This window comes from Marmota flaviventris, chromosome 2, assembly GCF_047511675.1.
Source record: "Marmota flaviventris isolate mMarFla1 chromosome 2, mMarFla1.hap1, whole genome shotgun sequence".
NCBI classification, from domain to species: Eukaryota; Metazoa; Chordata; class Mammalia; order Rodentia; family Sciuridae; genus Marmota; species Marmota flaviventris.
This window is the reverse complement of record NC_092499.1, coordinates 2,155,929-2,175,517: the sequence shown is the minus strand read 5'-3', so window position 1 is coordinate 2,175,517 and position 19,589 is coordinate 2,155,929. Positions and strand designations below refer to the sequence as shown.

The 19,589-nt window shown below is 62.6% G+C and overlaps 1 long non-coding RNA gene across 7 annotated transcripts in view; it reads right to left on the bottom strand.

The window, feature by feature from the left end:
• Nucleotides 1-2,547: 2,547 nt before the first annotated feature.
• Nucleotides 2,548-19,589, bottom strand: part of LOC139704650 (uncharacterized) — a 26,747-nt gene continuing 9,705 nt past the window's right edge. For 3 of the 7 annotated variants that reach the window (XR_011706490.1, XR_011706488.1, XR_011706489.1), the window contains 2 exons: nucleotides 3,187-10,529; nucleotides 2,548-3,014 (listed from right to left, as the gene is read on the bottom strand). This is a non-coding gene — a long non-coding RNA (uncharacterized lncRNA). The remainder of the gene's footprint in view (nucleotides 3,015-3,186; nucleotides 10,530-19,589) is intronic. The other 4 variants (XR_011706494.1, XR_011706492.1, XR_011706493.1 and 1 more) reach the window with 4 other exon arrangements.

The window sequence follows — 19,589 nt, the reverse complement described above, 5'->3', positions numbered from 1 at the left end:
ATGCCCAGGGAGGAGCCCTGAGGACATGCACCCTGGGGCGCTGACCAGGCAGGAAAAGGCCTGCAGGACGTGGGTGGCAGGGTGGCTGCAGCTGCCAGCAGGGGTCACGGGGGGCCAGAGGACACAGAGACCTACACCAAGCAGGGCGGACCCTGCAGGTTGCCACCTTGGTGCCAGCTCAGGACACTTCACATGTGCTACCCACCCAGTGACCCTAAGAACTGGGGGCATATTGGAGGTCCAGCTCAGGGACCTGGGGATGAGTGGGGCTCTGCCCTGCATCAGCTCAGGGTCAGCCTGAGGCCCCTGCCAGGCCTTGCTAATTCCTGAGGGCAAAGGAAAGTGCATCCCCGGGACCCCCCACCGGCTTGACCCCAGCACTGAGCTGGCCCACGGGGGCCCAGGCCCCTGCCACCACTGCCCAGCGCCTCGCCACTGTCCTGGTGAGTGCACTCCAGCGGCAGCCCCAGCACGGCTTTGATGCGTCTCCAAGAGTGCAACCACAGCGAGCGGCACAGCTGCGCGGTCCAGATGGGGGTCCTCCCGGGAACACCAGGCCCACGGCTCGGCCGGCAGCCGCTTCCCTCCTCAGGAGAACCGGAGCCTGAACCCCGGCTTCCGAGCGGCTGTGTGTCCCACCTCTCCTCTAGGGCTCACTGCAGCGCCCCTCCCAGTGCCACAGAATTGGCGTCTGCCTCACAGTCGCCCAGGCCACGTGCTGTCCCACGGCGCTCAGGCTGCAGGACCAGAGAGCACGATGTGGGGGCTGCCTGCTGAGGTGGGGACGAGCCTACCAAGTCCCCTGGCCTCCCAGTGAGCGCTGGCAACGGGGCTCTCTAGGCGGCCCCCCAGGAAGAGCCCCACTGTGAACGGCACCCTGGCCACCGAGACAGAGGCGCTGGCTCAGCTGGCCTTTGAGGGTGGGGGGCGGTGACTCCACCACAGAGGAGCTCACCAGGCCCCCCTTCCTGGGCAGACAACCCTGATGACCAGGGGCGTCACTGGTGCCCAAAAGGTGGGACAGATGGGAATTCCGTGCAAGGGTCCTGTGGGAGAGTCCAGCAGGTGTCCATCGAAGGTAGCATCTTCACCTGGCTTACGTGGGGCACAGGGGTCTGTGACACCTGACATGGGACACAAGTGACCCAGAGGTCCAGGTGGTCCCAGGTGGCCTGAGAGCCACCTGACCCAGGCCCGCTCACCCTCAGGTGGGCAGGAAGGGCCTCCAGAATCTCCCAGGCTGGCTCTGAGCCTGTGGAAGGGAGGGGCTGGGCCCAGCTATCCCCACCACCCCACCTAACCTCCCATGTGGGGTTGGCAACCAGGCCCCCAGCCCCTCAGAGGCCTGAACAGTGCCAAGAGAGACTGTCAAGCCTCAGGGTGACCCCTCCAGGGGCTTGCAGCGTCCCAGGAATTACCAGGCCATGCCCCCTGCCGGGAAGGCAGTCTCTATCCAGGAGGACAACCCTGGGCTTCCGGACGGAATGAGAATGTCCACTGCTCCAAGTCACCGTGAGTACGCAGGGCAAGGGCTGAGTTCCATGCACCCGCTGATTGCCTGGAAGGCGCCCTTACTTAATCATAATGAAAGCAGCCAGCTACCCAGCTCTCCGCTGTTGATCACCAGGGTGCCCAGGAAGAGCAGTGCCCCACCAGCTCCAAGCCTCACTCATCTCTGCGTCTTTGGTTCGTGGCAGGCCAGGGGGCAGGTGGATGGTGCCTGCAGCCGCCAGGAGGCCCCAGCTCTGTCCCCTCCCAGGTGTCGGCTGTGCCATCGGTGGCTGGTGACTCAGGGACAGGCTCATCACTTCCCACCCACACCAGGGCCATTCCATGGCCACAGGAACTTGCTGGGAGAATAGGCCAGGGGCAAACGCGGGCACCGGCCCAGCCCCAAATCCTGCCCTGTGGCCCCAAAAGTAAGGGGAGGAGGCAAGGGCCCAGGAGCACAGGTTTCAGGAGGAGCAAGGTCCAGGCCTGTCCAGCCAGACCTCCAGACTGGGCGCCACCCTGACTGGCAACCGGTCACCGCGTGCTCAGCTGACCCGCGCAGCTGGGTGCGCGACTCCAGTGCGTGCCTGCGGTGAGGCCTGCTCCGGGCTCTGCTGCGGAAAGGAGGCAACAGGAAGGAATCGGAGGCAGGTCCTCCCCAGGGCAGAATGTGAGAACTGCGGGTGTCCTGACCAGAGCCACCTGGGGTCCACTCTGCCTTCTGAGGTCACGCCCTGCAGCCCCTAATCTTGTTCCTGGCAGCAATGCAGCCTCCTAGGCACAAAGGATTCTCGGCACCCCTTGAAGCCAGAGATGGCCAAGCGCTGGGCCAATAGGAGATAAGTAGAAGCACTGAGATGGAGCAGCCACCTTGCAACCATGAGGCAAAAGGAGAAGGACGAAACCCACTTTAAGGAGAGTGGAACAGAAGGAGCCGGAACCCCTGGGGCATGATGGAGACCCCACTTCCACCCTGAACTGTGACATCCTCCAGACTTCTTGTTATGTAAGACATAGAAAACCATTTTGGTGAATCCATGTTAAATCAGGCCTCACAAAGCACAAAGTTGAATTTATTCCTGATCAATGCACCCAAGAATAATGGATGCTAAAAACAAAACCAAAAAGGTCTCTAGTGCCATTTTAATTGGGCTCATCTGTAAGGGGCAGATCCAGGACCTGGACCTGCGAGCTCCTGGACACGCAGAGGACGGCACCTGCCTGGCCCTGAGGTCAGGCCCAGCTGCCCACCTGAGGGCAGGAGAGCTGTGTCCCTTCAGGGGGCATGTCCCATCACCAGGGCTCAGCTCTCTCCTGTCTCTCCTGCCCACAGGCACCCCTCCTTGCTGGCCTTCCTGGCTCTCCACTCTTGGGAATCCAGGTGTCCTGGGCAGCGCCTGGTCTTCACTGCGCTTCCAATCCTCTGTCACACAAGGACCGGCCAGCAGCTGGGTCCAAGCAGCCCTCTGCTCATCCTCACCGACTGCATGGAGCCCTGCACTTCTGTGGCCTCCAGTGGCTACCTTGGGGAGTGGCCGAGGGGGTGACAGGAGTGAGTGACAAGTGTCAGTAAGGGTCAGAGGGCAGGTCAGCTGAGGGAGGGCCAGGCCTGCCTTGAGGGCCCCCAGGGTGGCCTGCGGGCTGTGCTCCCTCCTCTTGCCGTCTGCACTCCCAGCCACCAGCTTCCCCTCTCACCAGGCCTCACCGCCTGCTCCACAGAAAGGTCCAGTCTCTGCTGGTGGCTTCTGTTGGTGACGGGGACAGAGGACAGGGTCCAGCAGGGGGCATCCTCCAAGCTGCTCTGAATGGCTCCTCATGACAGCCAGCTGTCCTCAGAAAAGCGGCCCTGCCCTCCAGGCCCGCGGGGTCTCCCTGTGCCTGTCCCGCCAGTGTGAACAGCAGCAGGGAAGAATCTTCCAGAAGAATCTGCGTGCCAGGGAGTGTCCAGAGCCCAGAGGGGCCGCAGACGTCCCTCCACCTCTGGCTCACAGGCAGGGCTCCTTAGGACACCGCCACACAGGGTCCTGCCAGCCACAGGCCTGCCTCTGCCTGGGGATGACCTGACACATGCCGAGGGCACTCAGGCCACAAAGCACCACCTGAGCAGGTCCCCCACAGCCCTGCTGGCCACTGCCACTGGCCCTCCATCTGCTATTGCCCAGGCTTGAAATGTACCCCAAGCTGATGCGCTGACGGCCCTGTCACCAGCCAGGCACTCCTGGACAGCAGGGGCCCAGTGGGTGGTGCGGTCAGGGGAGGCAGATGGCCCGCCCCTCCTGTCGCTCTCTGCTCCCCCCTGAGGTCAGCAGGCTCCCTGGGCACTCGTCCCTGCATGGTGTTCTGCCTCGCCACAGGCCCAGCAACAGGCCGGGCAGCCAGGGCCAGAAGCTCTGAAACCATGAGCCAGCACTGAGCCCCTCAGGGACACGGGGACGAGGACAGAAAGCTGACTGACCCACGACCAAGGTCAGACCTCTGGGCCCCTCCCCTGACGCCAAGGAAACCCTCCCTTCCATTGACAGCTGACCCCGGTTCCACCCTGGTCCCCGGCACGTCAGTCACGCTGCCGGCAGCTGACCCTCCGAGCCACCAACATGGGCTGGAGTGGGACGGCCCGTCTGCACCCTCCCATGCCCATCTGGGGGCTTCGAGGAGGCCACTGGACTTCATCACCGTGTCTAGCTCCCCCAGCGGAGCTGCCCAGGCCTTCCGACTGGCCCTGCTGCCCTCACAGAGTCACCAGGCCTGCCCCTGCCGCTGTCCACAGGATTGACAGCAGGGGCGGGCCAGCCTGACTGCAGGCCCATGCCCAGGGCTGCCTGCTCTGTCCCCTCCAGTGAGCAGGCCCCATGCTGGCACCCAGCAGCCTCAGCAAGTGGAGCCTGTGTGGCCAGCGATGGATCTGACTGTGGGTCGCGCCCTTGGCCCTACAACTGCTCCTGAGAGGTAGGCCTCTTAAACGCCGGGCTCTGCAGGGACTCAGCGTCCACCTCCCTGGGCACCAGAGACGCGGGCTTCGCAGGGCCATGCCCTGCAGCTGGAAGGCTCGGTTGGGAGAAGAGGGGACAGCAGGGGCGTCTCCTGGCCCACAATGGACAGAGGGGAAGTCTCACCACCACGCCCACCAGCAACGCTTGGCTCCTCTGGGACGGAAGCCGGGGCAATGGGACCCATGTCCTCCCTTCTCACAGGATCCTTGGGACGCCATGTCACACCCCTCAAAAGAGGAGACTCGGGAGCAGCTGGCCGCGGAGCGGCAGGGGTGACCATGGTGGAGAGGCTGGTCTGGCGTGAGCTCCTGTGTTGGAGGCTCACTTCAGAGGTCTGCACTTCAGGGGGATCTGAGGCCCCCTGCGTGGGGAGGAGCCCCAGCCGCAGCGGAACTTCCTGCAGCTCTCCGGGCCAGCAGCCCCTTGCTCTGCGCTGAGCCCTGGCTGGCCTCCCCGCCCACCCTGCCCAGCCCCACTGCAGGCCTGGAGCGAGCAAGCCCCTGGGGCTGCCAAGCCTCGGGAGCAGTCGCCTGCTGGCTGGTGGGAGACCACGGGGACTTCATCTCTCCACTCTCCTGGTCCCTGGGTCTCTCTTAAGTTGGGTCTGAAGGTGCTGAGACTGGAGGCCTGGTGGGGCCTCCCTGCGTGTGGCTGCGACGCCACGTTACGGTTGCAGATCTCGAGGAAGGGGCAGGGGAGCTCCGTGTCCACGGGGCTGCCACCCGGCAGAGCCCGTCCTCCTCTGGATTAAAGAAAGGCACCACTCAGTAGCGTCTGCAGAGCGGGGGCTGCAGGGGCTTCCTTCCACAGCTGGGCTTGGAAACCAAGCCACCCAGTGGTCCCTCAGGGCTCCACGGCCACCTCGACCCGCATGGCATGCGTGAGCTCCTCTCCAGGTCCCTTACCACACCTAGAGCTCTGGGGATGCCACTGGTGGTCCTTACAGGTTGTGTCAGGGGAGGACGACAGGAACAGAGCCTACGCCTTTTCTTCAAAAGTCTTGGATCCTGGATTGGTTGAACCCGCCTGGGCAAAGCCGGCGGCTGCCGAGGGCTGATTGTAACGGCAAACACAGGCCAAGGGTAAGAGGAGCTTCCAAGGCCAACGGCAGAATAAGGTAAGGGAGCTCACTGGTGTGGGCTGACGGATGACCGCCCAGGAAGCGCCCGGGGCCACGTGGCTCTACGCAGGGGACTGGCCCAGCAAGGGAGCCGCAAACATCTCAGATCCCAGGGCCCTGGCATGCGTGTGGCAGAGGAAATCAGTAACCAGTGGCCTCTGAGGACGCACTTTTCAGCTCCAGGGAAGGGCTGCCGGGGAGCTGGACAGGGCGACGAGGGAACCCCAGTTCTTGAGTCTGCCCGTGAGACGTGGGCTGAGCTTGCTGGGACTTTATCTCAACAGACACCTGAGTCAGGGCTTAGGTGTGAGGTGTCCCCACAGCTCGTGTGAGACAATCCAAGAATTGTCCAAGGTGAAATGACTAAATTGTGAGCGCTGATCAGTGGACTGATCCACTGGGAGGTGACCGTAGGGGCAGGCAGGGGGTGGCCTGAGGAGCGTCACTGGGGCGTCCTGCCCACAGAGCTCTGTTTCCTGGTGCCGTGTCCTGAGCAGCTTTCCCCATCACTCCCCTCCGCCGTGATGCTCTGCCCCACCTGGCCCTGAGCTATGCAGCTGACCACGGACTGGACCTCTGAAACCACACGCCAAAAGAAAGTTTTCCTCCTTCCAATTTGGTTCTTGTCACAACTTTTGGTCACAGGGATGACAAGGTGACTAAAACAACATTCCTCGGCTCTTCAGGAGGCACAATGGCCAACCCCGGCTCCGGCTTCTGAAACAGGTCCCCAGGATCTTGGGGAAGTGGTTGGCTCCGTAGGGGGTGCGACAGTGCCTGGGTGAGCCTGGAAGCTTCTGACGCGGCAGACAGTGAGGGCGCTGCCAGAGACATCAGGTTCAAGCCACAGAGGAACAATGGCTTCAAAGAAGGGCCGTGGGACCACGTGAGCTGCCCCCCACCCGGCTGGCATGTCTAGACCCACAGCAACCCCAAACAAAAACCAGGCCGGAGGGTGCTGGGGTCCAGCTCTCAGACCCCATGAGTACGGGGAGAACCGAGCTCTGCCCACTCCCCTGGGTGAGCTGAGCCCTTTGGGTCCCGGAGCCTCTGGGGGGCTCAGCTCTGCCTAAAACCAGATGGACTGAGGGACCAAGGCAGGGGAAGCTGGAGGTCTCCGTGGGCAGCTCCAGGCAGGGAGCCCACAGCGCGAGGAGACAAGCAATGCTGTGGGACCCCTGAGCTGACCCGGCACCGGCCCTGAGCCCGACCTGGAGACAAGCGGTGACAGGCACCGCCATGCGGCCAGCACAACTGGACGGAGTCTCTCCTGGACAGGCAGCTGCTTTTAAAGCTGGATCGTGCCATGGAGAAAAGGAGCCCAGGGACAACCCGAGCCGACGAGCACAAGGGCCCCGCAGCCCCCGCCACCCCGTGCTGCCCGCTGCCCTGGCCCTTCCATGTGGAGGGAAACTTCCCTCACCCGGGTCACAGCCAAGAGCAGGGCCCTGGACGCAGCCTGAGCTACCCAGGAGGACCCGTTAGCAGCAGGACGTGCTGGGCAGGAAGGCAGGCTCCTCAGAGTCCTGAGGATCAGGGTCTTACCCCTACGGGGCCCAGCAGCCCTGGGCATTTGGCCACATCCTTGCCCCACCCCTGGGGCTCTGGCGAGAGCTGTCCCCACTAACCAGCTGCAGCTGCCCACCCCGCTATGATTTTCAAGGCAGCTGGAACACAGGATATTTTTAATAAAAATTAGGTACAAGCAGATACAGGGGATTAATAGTTGTATTATGATTTTATAGTTCTCCATATATGGCACCGTGGAAAAGACAATCAGAGAGTGCAGCCATTTCAGGCAGATAAAATGGGGCATTTATTTTTAATGGAAAGAGAATTTCAGAACTCACCCAGCCGTGGAGAAAGCGCTGCTATGGGCTTCGTGGGAGGGACAAAGAGGAGGCTGGGGGCTGATGGCCAGGCCTCCGAAGAGCCCCTGAGGGGAGAGGCACCTGGGGCTTCTGGGAGCAGGGCAGGATGCACCGAGCTGGGGGCGGGAGGGGATGGGAGGCGACGGCAGCCCATCAGATGACATGAGGCCCCGCCTGCAGAGAGGCCAGGAGGGAGCCCCTCCCTCCCGCTTGGGGCCTGGCGCGTCTCAGCCTCGGTTTCCCCTCCTGGGCAGAGCTCTCGGGAAGGGTGGCGCCCACCAGCCCAGGGGAGGGTTGGCACCCGCCTGCACGGCCTCCGCTCCTCTCCTGGGCAGTGGGAGTGGACAGACAGGCTGCTGGAATCACCCTCCGCACGCAGAGGCCAGCTGCTGGCTCCCTTCTCAGGGAGCAGCACTGTCCAGACCTGCCTTGGCCAGGGGCTCCGGCCATGCTCAGGCTCAGGGGTGCCCCCAGGTCGCTGCCACCTTCTCCCCTGGTGTTTGTCAGCAGAGGCCGGGTCCATCCGGGTCCTGCAGGGCTGGCTTTGGAGCCCGGAGCTTGAAAACCACACTATTGACAGGAAGGAGCCCTCGGGGCGGCTTCAGAGCCAGGGGCTGTTACAGCTGGAGCCCTGCCTGGCCTGCTGGGACAGGGCCCACCCCCAGGCTCCCACCCCCTCAGGAAGCTCTGAAGGGAACAAGGGGCAGCAGCAGCAGCAGGTGGGTCCCCTGGAGATGGAGAAGCCACACCTTGGTCAGCTTGCAGCTCCAGTGCCCGGCAATCTCCTTGGACCCCAGAGCACCCTGTCCAGCCTCCTCCAACATGGAACTTGTCCTTGGCCTCTGAATCCTGCGCTGTGTGGGCTCTGGCAGAGGACGGGCCGGGCCCCTCTCCCCAGGAGTGGAGACCGGAAGGCATTTCCCTCAGGGGCTCCCAGCCCCGCTGCTGAGAAACCCCAACCAGAACATGGCTAAAGGCCACAGGGAGCTGGAGAGGGTGGTGGAGGAAGAGCAGGGGAAGGGCCTGCAGAAGCCCCCCCGTAGGGCAAGTGCCTCTCACCTTTCTCACCTGCCCAGGGGTGATGTCCTGAGCCACCACCAGGAGGCAGGCCCTGGGAGGCTGTGGTCTGTTATGTCCACCCCGCTGGCCACTCATCCTAGAGATGGGCTCTCTCAATTGACGCCCCCCAGCTCCCCCAGAATCTCCCAGAGTCAAAGAAAACCACAGGCTCCACTGTAGTTCCCAGGCCCAGAAACCTGGCCCAGAAGCTCCCGGGTGCTAGGAAACCCTCCCTAGCCCCAGTCAGGGATGGGACTGGTCCTCCTCACCTCAGGTCCCATGTGAGTCCTGGACACAGCCCCAGGCAGCTCAGAGAGAAGCAGACACAGGAGCTGCAGAAGGCCAGGTGACAGCTGCTTCCTGAGGTGCCCTGGCCCCTCTTGGAGTCCAGCGGGCATGGAGGGGCAGCATGCACCAAGCCTTCCCCACCCCTCCTCCAGGGACACACCGGGGGCACTGCAGGCAAGAGTCCAAGAGTCCAGAGTCTCAAGCTTTTCAGGAATGAGCCACCAAGAACACTGGAGACCACTCCCATCGCCAAATTTGGTGGAATCTGTTCAATTCTCTTGGCTTGGCATGTCGAAGTCACCAAACTGAAACGCCTCTTAGCAAACACTGGCTCCATAGGGATGTGAGCTGGGAATCACAAGGGCCCCTTTCAGGAGGGTTGCCACGAAGCACATCAGGGGACATGAACCCCGGCTCAGCACAGGAGGTGATATCAGGCTCAGTACAGATGAATCCAGGCTCAGCACAGATAGACCCAGGCTCAGCACAGGAGGCGATCCCAGGCTCAGCACAGGAGGTGATGTCAGGCTCAGCACAGGAGGTGATGTCAGGCTCAGCACAGATAGACCCAGGCTCAGCACAGATAGACCCAGGCTCAGCACAGGAGGTGATATCAGGCTCAGCACAAGAGGTGATGTCAGGCTCAGCACAGATGAACCCAGGCTCAGCACAGATAGACCCAGGCTCAGCACAGGAGGCGATCCCAGACTCAGCATAGGAGGTGATCCCAGGCATAGCACAGGAGGTAATCCTAGGTTCAGCACAGGAGGTGATCCCAGGCTCAGCACAGGAGGTGATGTCAGGCTCAGCACAGGAGGTAATCAGGCTCAGCACAGGAGGTGATCCCAGGCATAGCACAGGAGGTAATCCTAGGCTCAGCACAGGAGGTGATCCCAGGTTCAACACAGGAGGTGATATCAGGCTCAGCACACAGGAGGTGATCCCAGGCTCAGCACAGGAGGTGATGTCAGGCTCAGCACAGGAGGTGATACCAGGCTCAGCACAGGAGGTGATCCCAGGCATAGCACAGGAGGTAATCCTAGGCTCAGCACAGGAGGTAATCCTAGGCTCAGCACAGGAGGTGATCCCAGGTTCAACACAGGAGGTGATATCAGGCTCAGCACACAGGAGGTGATCCCAGGCTCAGCACAGGAGGTGATGTCAGGCTCAGCACAGGAGGTGATACCAGGCTCAGAGCAGATGAACCTAGGCTCAGCAGAAGTGGACTCTTACGTTCCCCCACTATCTTGCAGCCTCTGGCCTAATGGGATGGTGGCGTGGCCTTTGAAGACTCAGGTGCCGACCAGCTGGGCCAAAATGCTCCTAGGGGCTGGGCAGGGACAGCCAGCACGCAGCACCAGCTCCTCACCACTGCCCCCCAGCCAAGTTCATGGTCCTGACATCTGAGGAAACGGGTCGGCTCCTCCCATGGTTACCCATGTGACCCCTAAGTCATGACACCGTTAGGACCCTCGCTGCTTGGTCCTTAAAGTGCAGATGGGTCAGTCGACCTCAGAGCATGTCTGAGGGCTGTGCTCCCCCACGGGCTGGCCCCTGCAGGCCACCATGCAGGCTCACCCCTCCAGCCCAGGGGTGCTCAGCCAACATCAGCAGGAGGCAGCTGGGGAGGCCAGGCCACACAGCCCCAGCACGGTGGGGTGGAGTGGCCGCAGCCAGGTGGAAGGCAAGGACGGAGCTCAGCAGGGGGCCCTGGAAATGAAGCATCCATCAGCCAATTAGTCAATCAACAAAAACAGAATATACTGGTGAGCCAGCGCCAGCAGAGGCCGCCCGACACCGTGGCCACCACAGAAGTGGAGGCTCCTACTTTCTAAATCACACAAATTAATTTAGAAATCAGAGCGGCTCCCGCAGCTAGACTGCAGATTTCAAAACAGCTTAACAAATTACCGAATCCCCTTTAAGAAGATAAATTATTCCGGCTCCTCCACCGCCTGGTTAATTATGCATGCGCTTTGTTAGGCCTCGTTAAATATTCACTAGCTGTGGCTTTGCACTTGTGACCTGAAGCCGCATCTCCTTGTGGGTCAGCAGTGCCCCTCGCTGTCCTAGCAGCTGGGACGCTGGCCTTGGGACCTGGGGCAAGGGCCCCCTCCCCTCTCAGCAGGGGCGGCCTCCCTGGCGCAGCCCGCCCCCGGCAACCTCAGCCCCCAGGCCTTGCCCAGAACAGAGCAGACCCCTGCGCCTCTGCGCTGCTGGGTGATCCAGGGCAGGGACTGGAGGCCTCTCGACTCCCCCAGCCCATCTCCCCACCTTTGGCCTCCAGGTGTCCATGGGCAGTGGCCTCCCACCAGGCGGCCACAGTCTCTGTCCCTCTCCCTGCAAGACAGACGCCATGTCTTCCAGGCCCAAGTTGAGGCCATCCCTTCCTGGCCATGCCAGCCACCCCCGCCCCACAGTCAGTGCCGCCCAGAGAGACGGGGTCCCTGCCCAGTTCATGCCACACCGTGGGTATTCAGAGGGTATGGGAGACCCCAAGGGGTCCAGACCACCAAGTAGAGCCTTCTTCAGAGAGATTCTCAGGGCCCCTGCATGACCCTTGGGTGGCCGGGGACACCACTCCCCTTCCAGAGGGGCTGAGCCCTCATCTGTGCCCACCGCCTGGGAGTGTCATGGGAAGCTGTCATGGGAAGACATGGTGGAGTGGGGGCTCAGTATGCCTGTACAGGGAGTCCCGGCTGTCCCTGGAGCCAGCCCTACTGCCCCAGGTGCCCCTTCCTCCTGGGCCTCCAGTGTTCTCCACTTGGACAGGTGAAGAGAGAGTCAGAGTCGGGCAGGAGGAACCCAGAGGCTCCAGCCACCAGGGCCACCCCCTCCTGGAGCCCCTGCTGTGCCCACGGGGCCCCCGGCTGTGGGGATGTCCCCGCTCTCCTGCTTCACAACAGGAACCCCTGACACTACACGGCTGGAGACCAGCTGCAGGTGTCTTCTCAACGTTCCACCTAATTAGGTCCACATTAAGAGGGCCAGAAAGGACGAGACAGTTGCTGCCAGCCAGGGCCACCCACACTGCCCCAGTGGGCCCCGGGAGACAGGACGGTGCCACCTCCACGCTCCAGGCACCCCCCACGGCGACCCACACTCTCAGCTCAGAGGAGCCAGTGGCTCCCCAGCACACTCACAAGTGCACGCACACACACAGAGGGCCACACCCTCGAGCATGCTCAACCACGTGGCGGACACAAGCTTGCACACCCCCACGTGCACCCACATGCCCATGCCACACGCAGCGCACACTGGCACCCCGCGGCATGCAAGCCTGTACGCCCGTGTGCACACGGCCACCTGGAGGCCCCAGCACAAAGCAGCACTTGAGCCCAGGAGGGAGGGGCTCATCCAGCCTCCCAGCAAGTGAAGATGGGCAGGCCAGCAGGCAGGGTGCAGGACGGCTCCCCGCCCCCACCCCTCACAATGCCCCCAGCTGGAACCTGTGTCCACCACCTCCCAGGACCTCAGGCTGCCCTCGCCCCAGCCAGGCCCACCCTCCCCCTGTGGCCCAGCCAGCTGCCACACGTCTTCATGGGGCACCCACATCTTAAAGGTCAGACTCCATACTGGGGTCACAATGTCCAGCCTCACTGGGAAAGCAGCCATGTCAGCGACCCTCCCTGAGCGGGTCAGGGAGCCCGAGTGGCCATGGTCTGCAGCCCCTTCCCTGACGTCCCTCCCCAGCTTCCTGCCCGGCCTGTGGGCCAGTGGGAGAGGAGGGCATCCTCCTGGTTGCAGGGAGCAGCTCTGGGAGCTGGGCCTGAGGCTGGACCCAAGCTTCCCCCCCTGTCGAGGCATCCCGCCCGGCCCCATGTCCTGGGCTGCACCCAGGAGCACATGAGGATGGCCACACACACTGCCTCTCTGGGCCACAAGTTCCTGCTGTCACTGTCCTTCCCCAGGGGAAAGGAAAAAGGGACCCTGTCCCACAAGTCCCAACACAACCCCCCAGGCAGTGCCCTTGACCCACCCAGGTCTGCCACCCACTCTGGTGGCCTGTAGGTCCCCTGCTCTGAGTGCCAGGGCAGCCTGCAGTCCAGAGGACACCCTCAGCGTTCCCTGCAATGCGCAGGCAGTTCAGCGGGCCGTGGGCCGGGCAGGGCGGCCAGTGTGCCTTTGCGCTGGCTTGGGAAACTGTGGTTTCAGCAGTGCTGCTGGCGACCGCTCACGGTGGCCTTAAAGCTGTCCCTGCTCATAAATCACCAGGGTTTGAATAAGCGTCTGTGGCAGGTAATTCTCCAGACTCCCCCACACTCAGGGATGAGGTGGAGTGCAAGGGAGAGGACCCCCGCCCTCGGCCCCGGGGGCTCCGCATCTGCAAGTGGGGGTCAGCGGCCTTCCTCACCCTGCAAGCCCATCTCCCTCACGCCCACCGCACAACTACTACCACCCGCCCCACCCCCAGCACAGAGCCTCTGCAGTCTAGACAGAGGGAGCCCGTATGGCTTCCCTCCCCCGGGCTTCCTTAAGGCAGACAAGGCTCCCCAGGGTGCAGGCACCAACAGTGGAGCCAGGAAACCACCCAGAGCCTCAAGTGCACTCCTCTGCCTGAACAGGGCACAGTGTCAGCCCCAGAGCCACACCCCACGGAACTAGCCAAGGGAAGCAGTCAAATGCCTCCTCAGGACGTTACCCAAGACTACCCTGCTCCATGCTAGGAGGTGTTGCCCCAAGTCTGCCCATCACTGGACAACCATCCATCCTCACAGGCCCTTAGAGACCTGCCTGCTCAGACCACAGGCTGAGGACGGTTAGGAGTACAAGTGGGCTGGGGTCACGGCTCAATGTGGGGCTGAGACCTAGGCTCAGTGGGCTGGGATCAGGGTTCAGTGTGGGGCTGAGACCTAGGCTCAGTGGGCTGGGATCAGGGTTCAGTGTGGGGCTGAGACCTAGGCTCAGTGGGCTGGGATCAGGGTTCAGTGTGGGGCTGAGACCTAGGCTCAGTGGGCTGGGATCAGGGTTCAGTGTGGGGCTGAGACCTAGGCTCTGTGAGCAGGAACCAGGGCTCCAACAAGGACTGAGACCTAGGCTCTGTGTGATGTGATCAGGGCTCCGTGTGGGGTTGAGACCTAGGCTCTGTGAACTGGGATGAGGGCTCCACTTGGTTGAGACCTAGGCTCTGTGGGCTGGGATGAGGGCTCCACTTGGCTGAGACCTAGGCTCTGTGAGCTGGGACCAGGGCTCCAACAAGAACTGAGACCTAGGCTCTGTGTGATTGATCAGAGCTCCATGTGGGGCTGAGACCTAGGCTCTGTGACCTGGGATCAAGTCTCCATGTGGGGCTGAAACCTAGTCTCTGGGAGTTGGAATCAGGACTCCATGTGGGGCTGAGACCTAGGCTCTGTGAGCAGGGACCAGGGCATCACTTGGGCTGAGACCTGGGCTGTGTGAGCTGGGATGAGGGCTCCACTTGGGCTGAGACCTAGGCTCTGTGGGCTGGGATGAGGGCTCCACTTGGGCTGAGACCTAGGCTCTGTGGGCTGGGATGAGGGCTCCACTTGGGCTGAGACCTAGGCTCTGTGGGCTGGGATGAGGGCTCCACTTGGGCTGAGACCTAGGCTCTGTGGGCTGGGATGAGGGCTCCACTTGGGCTGAACCTAGGCTCTGTGTCTGGGACCAGGGCTCCACTTCGGCTGAGACCTAGACTCTGTGAGCTGTGATCAGGGCTCCACTTGGGCTGAACCTAGGCTCTGTGTCTGGGACCAGGGTTCCTTGTGGGGCTGAGATCTAGGCTCTGTGACCTGGGATCAGGACTCCATGTGGGGCAGAGATCTAGGCTGTGTGAGCTGGGACTAGGGTTCGGTGTTGGGCTGAGACCTTTGCTGAGACCCAGGGACCTGGGGAGATATTCCTGAGGCCATGGTGTCCACCAACGGAACTGTCTGCCTTTCCAGACAGCCCAGACCAGGAGGGTCTCCCTGCCAAGGCCAGGCTTTGTCCAAGATCACAGGAACCCTCTGGGGATGTGTCCCTGCAAGGTCTCAACCAGGTGCTGGTGGCTCACATGATCAGCCCGCAAGGCGGGCGTGTGGCTGTTTTCCAAATGGTCACTAAGGACCCTTCCTTTATACGACTGTAGAGCAAAGCCCTGGTCCTGGCCCCGCCAAGGGCCCTGCCTCTGCTCCTCCCCCAGCACCAGCAGCTGTTGCCCTCCCTGAGCCCCAGAGCAGCCCAGGGGATGCGAACCCCTCTCCCTGTCCCTTATTAAGATTCCCGGGAGGGGGACCCCTCCCAGTAGGGAGCAGGGTCACCACTGACCCACTTCCCTTGCAGTGCCAGCTCTCAGGAAGCAGACCTGCAACCACATGAGACCTAGTGACGTCCCCAAGCGACCCCAGGGTGGTCTGTGACTGGGCTCTTTCGGGACCCACTCTGATAAAGAAAGATGAACGTGGAGGTGGTTTTGGCCGACAAAGTTTTCAGATGCGCCAGGCATCAGGGCACCACAGCCAGCGGCCACTGCCCTTTAGGCTGGGGTCTTCCTCCCCTGTTGTCCCGAGGTCCCAGGAGTGTCCGCAGCCCCGGCCTGTGGATCCCTGACTTGCCATCCTCCTCTCCAGGCCCCAGCTGGATGAAGCTGTTCAGGTGTGAGCAGGTTGGTCCCTGGTGCCTCCAGAGCAGAGCCAGCCCACAAGTCAGGGGTGCCCCTGAGGAGGCTGCGATTCCTCCACGCTGTCCCTAGGCCCCGCACCTGGTGCGTCCAGGCGACAGTGTGGTCCTCCCCGGCCCGACGTTCAGAGGGAGGCCCCTGGGCAGCAGGAGGGCCTCCAACAGCCCCACCAGCAGAGGCCAGCCTCCCCACCCTCCTCTGTGCTAGCCCACGTGGGGTGGGACGCGCCCTGGCCTCCCTGGCTGGTCCTCCATCGCCACCTGGTGGCCCATGGCACCCCTGCTGCCCTCCAGCACCAGCTGGGACCTCTCCATAGTCCTCCCCCAGGCCCAGCGCCTTCCTGGACCTGAGCATGCCAGGTCGGCAGAGGCCAGTGTCCAGGAGGCCCCGCCCCCGCCCTGGGGGGGGAGGGCCCAATGGGGCAGTTGGCTCTTGAAAAAGAGTTTTGGTCATCAGAGGAGCTCTGTCCCCAGAGGGCAAAGGCGATCAACAGCACATAAATGCAGGCCATTCGGCTGGTCCAGGCAGAGGGGCCCAGCTACTAATCAGAGCCTCTTCCTAAAGCTCCTTAAAACCCTTCCTGAGCCACATTATTGTCTCGAAAGAGCTGTTATCACTCTTATAAAAAAAACTTGTAAAAATTCTCATCAGCAGTGGTCTTAAAACATGCAGTCTCCGCGCCCGGTAGGGAAGGGGCGGCTGGCGGGAGGGGGGAAGGAGGGGAAGCCAGGAGGGGGGAAGCCAGGAGGGGGGAAGCCAGGGGCTCCGCACCCCAAGGCCACCCTCAGCCTCACTGCCTCTGCCACCATTGAGCGGATGAAAACCGTGTTTGGGCTTGAAAGTTGCTGACCGAGCCCCGGTGTCCTCCACCCAGGTCCAGTCCACCAGGAGAGGCGGCCCCTGCGAGTGGCCCCCTGGGGTTGGCCTGCCCTGGGGCCGCCTGGGCTACTGAAGCAGCCCCCCCACTTCTCCCTCTCCGCCTCACCTGGAGAACTCCACAAGCCCAGCCGGGACCCGGCGGAGCCCAGAGTGGGGCCAGGTGTGGAAGCCCTGAGCAGACGGTTCCCCTCACGCACCGCCCAGGTCAGCCTTGCCGCCCTTGTCTAGCCTGGCACATGGAGTGACCCCTCAGGCTGGCAAGGTGCTCTTGAGTCAGCTCCCTGTGGGCCCCTAGGCCACCAGTCTGGAGCCTCAGTTTCCCCCTTGGGCACCCCGGAGCCCGGCCCTCCTCCCAGTCAGGCTGGGTTGGTGTGGAGCTCGGCTCCCCATCCACCGTGACCTGAGCCTCAGGGGCCCACAGGTGAGTCTGAGAGGGCCTGGCGGGGAGCAGCCTTGGGCTTGGGCAGGCCTTCCTGTGGGCAGCTCCCCAGTGCTCCTGGGGCAGCATCCCCACTGCTCTGACCCCCTCACCAGGGCCACCCTGCCCTCCTGTCCTCCAACTCATCTTTGCCTCCCTGGCAGGGCCTGCCCTGGTGCAGCCAGGCTCACAGTGTGGCAGAGGCAGGCAAGATGGACAAGAAGATGCTGATGGGGGTCCTGCCACAGGGTCCTCACTCCACACAGAGGCAGTCTGAGGCACCCAGGAGGGAGAGTCAGGGGTGCAGTTGACACAGGATGTTGCCAGGTGCCCCCCCAGGCCTCCCAGCTTGTGCCAATCACTTGCCCAGTGGAGCTGCTTCCAGGAGGGAGGTGCCCGTGAGAACGGGGTGGCCCTGGGGGGTCGCAGGCCCCACCTACCTTCATCTCAGCCCCCTGCAGAATGAGCAGCTCCTTCATGGCATGTGGGCCCACATCCCTCCCACCCCTGGGGACCACCCCAAAGAGGTTTCTTGCCCCTCATCAGGAGGATGCGAGGTGAGAACCCACAGTGCCAGGGTTCATGCCCCAGGGGAAGCGGGCAGCTGAGCACTGCCAGGTGCCTGGGCTGAGTAGCTGCTGAACAGGGAGGACACCCCATTCTCTTTCCCTAAGCCAGTTGGTTATGTGTGTGACCTGAGCTCCCAGACCACGAGAAGGGAATCTGCCAGGGACGCCCCGATCGGAGGAGGACTTGGAGGGGCCAATGTTGTGGAAGGACCAGCTGGGGGCTGGTTTCACAGGGAGGACGTCTATAGGCTCAGGCCACTTCCACAACAGAAATCAGAGGACGGTCTGGGGATGACCGGGCCGCCTGACCTGGGGTCTTCATTTGGCTCCACTGAGACAGTCTGCACGGGAGGTGCTGGGAAGGGGGCTGAAAGTGTGGGGGTGGGCCTGGAAAGCTGGGGGTGTGGGGGTGGGCCTGGAAAGCTGGGGGTGTGGGGGTGGGCCTGGAAAGCTGGGGGTGTGGGGGTGGGCCTGGAAAGCTGGGGGGTGCCAGCGCTCCTGGCCTCCCCTCCTGTTTCTTGTTCTTCTCCAACTGAGACAGACGGGCTCCCACCCAAAGCACCTGCGCACAACCCTCCAGGGTTTCTCAGACTCCCGGAGCCTCCTCCAGCCAAGCCTGCCCCGCGCAGGGTGCAGTGGACGGGCCTTGCCCCCGGAGCCTCTGACCCGAGGAAGACATGCCCAAGAAGGAATCCAGGAAGAGAGACCTGTAGGAATGCTGGGGCACAAGGCCAGGAGGGTTCCCAGAGAGGAAGCTCCGGGCAGGCACTCGGGGCTGAGCAGGGAGGGCAGGCACACCCGGGCCGGGGAAGGGGAGTTGGGAGTCGTGCTGGGCAGGAGGGGTGCAAGGGGGGCATCAGAGACCCTCCGCCCTGGCTGTGCCCAGAACTCCCCCAGAAGTGCCTGGGATCCAAACTGCCCCCACAGCTGCTGGGAGATGGTGCCTGACCAAGGTGAGCACCCCTCCTTGAGGAGGCACTGGGACGAAGATAGGCCCAGAAAATCCATCCAGCTGGCCCTCTGGGGCCAGTGCCGAGATTAAAATGCATGATCCTGGATATGGGGCTAATAAAGTGAGCTGTCCCTCAGCTGCAGAAATAGAACCATAACTCAGTGAGGAAAGTACAGATACGCTCCCAGATAAATGCTGAGGAGCCCAAGGTGTGGGCCCTCGGGGCATCCCCCACAGCAGGGCATCTGGGCTCCCAAGGCCTGCTTAGGAGGCTGGACAAAGAGCTGAGCAGGCCCCAGGCCAGTGCCCATGGTAGCTCAGGATGCTCAGGGTGCATCCCAGGGCCCTTACCAACCTGCATGCTTCCCTGGTCTACAGAAGGCAGGACAGGGCTTGCCAGACTTTCCCACATCCAGGTGTGGACAGAACCTGATGACCCAGCACTGCAGGCTGTGGCAGGGGCACCCGTGGTCAGTGGTCCTGAGGAAGGAGGAGCTGTGGTCATCCAGGTCCCACCTAACAGAGGTCAGCACCTCTGCCGGCAGACCTGGCCAGGACCTCCACACCCAACTTCACTATTCAAAGCACCTCCTGTCTGACACGCAGCAGCACCAGCTTCCCCAGGAACATTCTAGTCACAAGACCCCTGGGCCCACCCAGACCTCCAGAACCCAGATGCTGTGAGCTCACAAGTGGGAGCCTCCTGCTCCGCGTCCAGGTGGCTCCCATTGCACATTGAAGCTAAGTCACCGAGGCCACCTGTGGCCCTGGAGCACCTCTGTCTCCCTGGTAAACTGCGAGGCCTGGCTTCTGGGGGGTGTGGCCTGCGAGGTGCTCGCAAGCCACACAGAGGAGACCGGGGATCGTGGGTGCTGCTGCCTGCCTGCGGGTGGGTCTCCGGGGCCCCTCCGCTCTCCCTCCCCCATGACGGAGGTCCTGCTCCTGGGGGCCAAGCCAGGAGTCATGTCAGAAAGCCATGGCACCACCAGTGGGGCTTTGGGGCGCGTTCTGTCCAGCACGAAAGGAGCCCACAGAGGAGCAGGAGGGTGCTTTACCACCAAGTCAGTCCACCTCTAATTTTAACGCTCTGAAAAGGTATTTTTCTTAACGACTCTGTTACTTTTTCATACGGTGAGCCATAAGCCCCCTCCTGCCCCCTCTGCGCTGTCTTGCCCTCTCTGCCCAGGCCCCGAGCATTACAGCAGCTCCTCACGTACAGAGCAGAGCGCAGCTCTGTTGAGTGGTGGTATAGAATCCTGGGTCCTATGAATGTCCCCAGCCTGTTTGCACACATGCAGAGAGCCCCTGGGGCCTGGACTCATCAGCAGAGGCC